Source organism: Selaginella moellendorffii, unplaced genomic scaffold (assembly GCF_000143415.4).
Source record: "Selaginella moellendorffii unplaced genomic scaffold, v1.0 SELMOscaffold_10, whole genome shotgun sequence".
Lineage (NCBI taxonomy): Eukaryota > Viridiplantae > Streptophyta > Lycopodiopsida > Selaginellales > Selaginellaceae > Selaginella > Selaginella moellendorffii.
The window spans coordinates 1,012,826-1,019,686 of record NW_003314271.1 but is presented as its reverse complement, the minus strand read 5'-3'; positions in this window follow the sequence as shown (position 1 = coordinate 1,019,686).

Genomic DNA, 6,861 nt, shown 5'->3' with positions numbered 1-6,861 from the left:
ATTGTCCATGTTAGACTATGTGGCATTTGGAAGGCTTGCAAAAAGGAAGGCCTTAGCAAGCTGAGGGACAGAGTTCCTTCAAGGTTCCCAAAGACGATTCTAGGTAGCTTAGTACCTAGAAAGGCCAAGTGTAAATGGTTCATGGAACGCGCGAAATCAGAGTGGCGCAGCAGAAGCGTGGTCTTGAAACTTGCCATGAGGCAAGGCTATCAAGGTTAGGGAAGTAGTTCCCGAGTGTTCAAAGAGAGGGCTTTGAACGAAAGTCGATGGTCAAGGACTTTCACGCTTATGCAGGAACCATGTTACAGTGGTCGGAGGACTTGCCAAGCGAGATTGGCACGTCGGGGGAACAAAGACCCTAGTTGAAGGTGATAACTTCAAAAAGGGTGGGCCATGGGGCCGAGCATGGAGGAGTCCATGCATGATCACAGACATGTCAAGTGAGAGGACTTGGCAGTGTGGAGGAACTAAGTTCCTAAGCTGTGATCTGTAGCGCGCTTTAAAAATAGGTTGGTGCACCGGCGTGGGGAGTCACGCCAGGCATCTTGTGTGATGCCGTTCGTAGATGCATATACGGAGGTTGGGTTCGAGTCCCGACCCTCTAGTGCTTGGGTTCGAGTCCCAAATCACTAGGGCGTGGTGATGGTTTGGAATATGAGGACACTCATATTTCGGTGGTCATGGACTCTCAGTGGGGAGACTGGTTTGGGCACACCGCCAAGCGAGGGATGCCTCGAAGTCGTGATGCATGGTTAGATTGCTTAGTGTGAAAGCTCAGCATATCTAACTTGAACACTTTGGTGCAAGTGGCACCAAGGTCGTGGTGAGTGAGATGGGGACACCTAATCTCAGTTGCTATGAACCCTTGGCCGTAAGGGCTAGCTTGGGTGCACCGCCAAGTGTGGGGGATGCCCCCGGGGTTATAGTCAACAACTTGGAGGTCTAGAAAGCCAAGTACCTTTTGGCAACTCTGTTAAGGTGCCAAGGTGAGATCACTAGGTGATCTTATGGCCAGAAAAGGACAAGGTCCTTGGTTGGCTAAGGAATGAAGTTCCTGGTTCAAAATGTTGAAATTGAACTGTTTAAGGTGGTGTGGCTTGGTCGTGATAACCAAGTGGGAAGAGCACATAAGGGAAATAAACTATGTCCGTACGATGGCATAGTGAGTCCGAGGAAAGTAATCTCTATAAAAGACCCATGGGAGGGTCACGAAGTTGGGCCGTGGATAGAGCCCATAGCAGAAGATGCTAAAGAGACGTACTAGGGGTGAACATCCTCCGGACTTGGCAAAGAAGAGTCTTTGCTATGGAACCGAAACAATACCTCAAGGAGGGAGGTAGAGATTTGATGTTGCTTGATGCAACAATCAACGGATAGGAGCAAAAGATGAGTGGCCAAGATAGGGCCGTGGAATCCCTTGGAAGGAATCCAAGTGCCAAAGTTAGGCGAGGAACACTAATGTGTTGGACGCTAACAAGTTGCGGGAAAGGAAGTGTGTTTCCAAGGAGGGATTCCGAATTGCTCCGATTTGGCGAAAGTGGAAGCTCCAAGGGAGGGAGCGGTAAGGTAGCCAAATGATAGGGCGATGGACAACCCTAGCACAAAGTGTGATAAATGGAACTTAGTGCCCAAGGTGGCACAAAATAGAAGAGAGGATGATGGTGCCCTCAAGTAATGAACTTCCTAGGATAGGGAAGTGGAGTCGTACAATCTGTGCAATGCAAGGTGTTGGAGACACCTAGGAAATTGACTCCAAGAAGTCAAAATTCAAAGTTCCAAAGTGCAAAGGTTATATCGATGGAAATTGAGACTACTCGAGAAGGAGTAGTGGGATTGACTTAGAGAAGGGTCTCTAAGACGTTTAGCGAGAACTAAACCAATAAAAGGAGAGAACCACTACATGTGGTCCAATCAGTCTCTAAGTTGGAGAGACTACGCTCCTTAAAGGATGGACAAGGCATGGTGAGTCTTTGATGTCAAACCATAGACAAAGATTGGCTAGGTGCCAAGGATGGAAATGGTAACACGTGTGGGTGTTACTTTATGAAAGGGTTTACCGTTCGATGAGGACATCGAACTTCGTCTATGGGTGGTGGAGTTGTGAGACACAAAATCCCTAGGCCCCAAAGTGGAGCCGGAAGGGCGCCACATGGTAGTGGCCGAAGCAAGAGCCAAACGAGCGTAACATGTTTGGACCAAAAGCTCCGACTTGAAAAGTCAAGAGCGGGAGTGGAACTCCCAACGAAGTGCTAAAAGGAACAAGCACGAAGCGAGCAAAAGGTGAGGCTCCAAAAAGGGACCCAAAAGGACCAACACATGACACGTGGGAGTGTCCGAGATGGACTCTAGTTGGAGTCCGAAATGGAGTCCGAGATGGACCCGAGATGGAGTCCGAGATGGAGTCCGAAGTGGAGTCCGAGGTGGACCCGAGATGGACCCGAGTTGGAGTCCGAAGTGGAGTCCGAGATGGACCTGAGATGGAGTCCGAGATGGAGTCCGAGGTGGACCCGAGATGGACCCGAGTTGGAGTCCGAAGTGGAGTCCGAGATGGACCCGAGATGGAGTCCGAGATGGAGTCCGAGGTGGACCCGAGATGGACCCAAAATGGAGTCCGAGATGGAGTCCGAGATGGACCCGAGATGGAGTCCGAGATGGAGTCCGAGATGGACCCGAGATGGACCCAAGATGGAGTCTGAGATGGAGTCCGAGATGGAGTCCGAGATGGAGTCCGAAGTCGAGACCGAGACCGGGACCGAGACCGAGACCGAGACCGAGGCCGAGGCCGAGACCGAGCCCGAGCCCGAGTCCGAGTCCGAATCCGAGTCCGAGTCCGAGTCCGAGTCCGAGTCCGAGTCCGGAGCCTGAGAGGGTGAAAGCCCAAAGCGTTCGTCTCCCAGACCCTGGGGGGTTTGGTGAGCTCCAAAAGTATAGTAAGGGGGAGGACTGCAGTGGAGCCAGTTTGGCCAGGAAAGGCCAGTTTGGCCCAGGAAGGCCAGACCCAGTGTTGGGTGATGAGCTGCCCACTGGGAAGTCCAAGACTAGAGTGAACACGGACCGACAAGTGGGGTAGCTTGGTGAAGTGTTCAAGAGCCGGCTCTAGTTCCCCCGGGAGATCGATTGGCCGATGCTCCTAGTCCAAGTGTGGGTGGCACTACCTACTTGGATACCTGTCGTGGCTCAACGGAACCTCGCTCTAAGCCCATGGCTAGAGCACCTAAAGGCGAAAGGCGGGGAGAGTACCTAGGTGGCTCGCGTAAGGCCACGGTGTTCCGAAATGTTGTCCCAAAGGCCTAGACTGTGGAAAGGAGAGGAGCAGTCCTCTGGGGTAGTGACCAAGGACACAGTCGTGTGGTGAGGAAGTCCCAGAGGACCATGGGACTTAGTGGTTGGGCCTGTGGGTCTCGGTCCAGTGGCAGTGTTGGCAAACACGGCCAGGGGCAGAAAGGGACTTAGTGGGGACTGACAGAGGGATATTGGGGAAGGCTATTCCCCTTGTCGGTGGGCATCCTAAGGATGCTAAGGAGTGGATCTGAGATGACCACTCACGGATGGTTTGCCTAGTCTTGGGGAGCCAAGACTGTGATGCAAGTGGTATTGGACTACCAGTGTGGCAAAGGTGATTGGGCATGGCCTTAGCGTAACGGGCTGCTATGTCGGTGGTACCTTTGAGTGTCGGTCATGGGATCGGACACGTGGAGCACTTGGACCAAGTGCAAATGTTGAGTGGCATGGATGCCATTCTCGGGGCTAGCAAGTCCCAAGTCCTGGATTGGACTTATGGAGGTTGTGAATGAGACTCCTCCAAGTGGTCGGAGGTGTGGTTAAGTGACTAAAGTAGAATGGAAAATTTAGTCGCTTACAAAATGTATGACTCGATGATATAAATTTAGTATCTGGGTTTTCTGAAAGCAAGTTGAAGAGTGATTGTTGGTTGCTCTATGATTAATAATTACATATAAAATTCATTAAGAATTATTGACACTTGCTTTTTTCGATGATGATTTATTACTCTACCGAATGGTGTTGCAAAGGATCGTATCGTTAACTTACATAATTTTTCCATGTTGGCATGACAATTCTATCTTTGTCGATATTATTTGGTTGTGTTTAGTCCATGATGTTGGATTACATTGAGTCTTGGATGTGGTGATTCACTCATTAATGATATGTTATCTGTAACTGAGTATTGTCAAAAAATTGGTCTCAAATACTAAATATAGTATCTTTGACTTTAGTTAGCTTAGTTGTTAAAAAGTTTTGAGTGGTGATTTATTCTTCGCTTTGTTCTGGTGTTGATGGCATTAAAGTGATGTCTTGTCATTGACATTGTTGATATTGTAACTCGAATGAAATGAAATGTCTTTTTAAAAATTGATATTGAGTTTCATTAATCTCAATGTTGATAGTGTTGATGATTTGGCTATAGCTTTGTGGTTTTGGCATTCGTGCAATTATTAGCTAGCAATTATATTAGCATTCAAACAAATTAAATGGTAAGTTTGAGTTAGTTATCTTCTAGACTAGATTATTTAGTAGGGGTTGAACTATGGCTTTTCCTTGAAATGTGATTTAGTCGTGGACTATACTAACTTTATAAAAAGAAGAGTTAATGATTGATATTGAAGTGATTGAATCCTTATTAGATTTGAGTTGAGAATATGTCAATCATTGATGATTCTTCTTATGCTTGTTATAAAGTGAATTATGTTTTGCTATGGAAGATGGATTCATAGAGGATCATTTGGTGATCACTTATTGAGTATAACTTCGTTTTACTTGACTTTCAAATTAATGTAGACATACTCCATTAGCTTTTGCATTATGAAATTTAGCTTTTGGATGTGTTAAGAAGAATATTGTGGGTTATATCATGATTTTTTCTTTGGCATTGAAGTTAGTTTATGCAAAACTCATAATCATTATTAGGCAAGACTTAGCTATAGGCTTTTTCGAATTTTTGGTTTTTTGAGTTTTATGCTCATTGTTTCATTTATTAGAAGTTGTTGGGGAAGGCATTTTTGCTCATTAACTTCAATATTGGAGTTAGTATTTACATCTAACAAACATTAGTGATGATTAACTATCATCTAAGATAGTCTATTATTCTTGTCAAAAGGTTTTGTTTAATTAATGTTGATATAGAATGATTTGCCTTTCTTTGGGATGATGGAATCTTTCTTCGACAATGATTATGTATTTCTCTATTAATGGGATGATTGATGATCTTTTATGATAGTTAGTTATTCTTTTTGATAGTTTATGACTTTTCGCATTACCATATGTTCTTTATAGTTTATTCTGGATTGGTTTTTTGGGTTTGAAATGTTGATAGAACTCTAGTTTTTTAGTATTGTTGACTGAGATCTATTCAGATTAGCTGGTGTGATAGTTGGCATGAACAAATGTTTGTTTACTTTGCAACATTATTACTATGGTTGGTTATGATAGGTTAGATATTTTTTCTATTAGGTGATACATTTTAGAGCATTTTACTTACCAATCAATGATATTTTGTGTTCTTTTAGTTGTTTTTGTAAGTTTTTTGGTATATTGTCTATAATCTTTGATAATTAAATTTTATCATTGAGTGTTCTTGATGGTACACTTGCTATTGAATTTTATTAGATAGTGAATCTTATGATGGTTCTTATACTCTAATATTAGTTTATCAAATGATAATTTCCTTGGAATACTTTTGTGTTTTAATCTAAGATTTATTCACTAATAATTAAGTCTCTAAGATATCATTGGCTCTAACTTTGATATTGTCCATTTCTTGATCTTTCCATTTGGGCCAATATAGGTAAATTGCTTTTGGCACTTTGTGTGCATGGTGAAAGTTTTAGTTCTGGGGTAGCTATTATTGACTTGTCACATCAATTGCTTCTTTTTTGATGTTTCTTATTTCGTTAAAAGGTGACTATGTAAAGAGCATTAAAATTCCTGATCGTTAAAAAGGCATGATGCCTATTTACAGTAGTCTATCTAAACCTTACTAACAAGTTTGGTTTCTTTACTCAGGAGGGTTGGGGCCTCTAACTTCTCTCTCTATACCATATGTAGGCAGGGGTATATCATTTTTTGTAAGTTGGGTGACACCCAAAGCAATAAGGGTGGCTAATTCCATTGGTTATTTCCTTGTTGGCAACGGCCAGAAGGGGTTTGAGTTGTGGTGCATTTGCATTAAAGAGAGAGATTGCCTCCTAACTCATTTAAGTAGTGCATTTCTCACAAAGTGTGAACACCATAAAAAAAATTTGGAGTTTTTTCCTTGGCAATGATCTAGATTAGAGTATGCAACAAGGATGTCGATCTTCCCTAAGATAGGGAGAGTGTTACAATTATGACTGCAAGTATCGAAAGGTACTTATTGGCTACTTTTGAATATTGTTTCCTTATTATCACAATAGTAGAAGGTTCGTATTGTTGGACCCTTTATCAGTCCCTTTTATTCAAGTGTTAGTAACTTGGGTTTAGCAACTATACTTAATCAAATGAACATAAGGTAGAAACTCCTATGTATTTCTTGTTGAGCATAGTCGGCCTGACTTTTAGTTCTCTTTTGCTCTGTCTTGCATTAGCTTGACAAAAACCCTTGCATATTGATACTAGTCCCTCATTATTTCTAGATGATATCTTGCTATGTCTGCTAAACACCCTCACTATCATGCCCTTTATGTTAGTTCTGTTTGGTCCTAATTACTATTTATGGAAAGTGTTTAGATTTGTGGCATATCTATGGAATGTAGAGATTGTCTTGAACACAATGGTGTTGATTCTATGTCTAAATTCACAACCTAGCACCATACCATATTTAGTAACTTTACACTGTCCCAAAGATAACTTCTCTCCTGACAATCC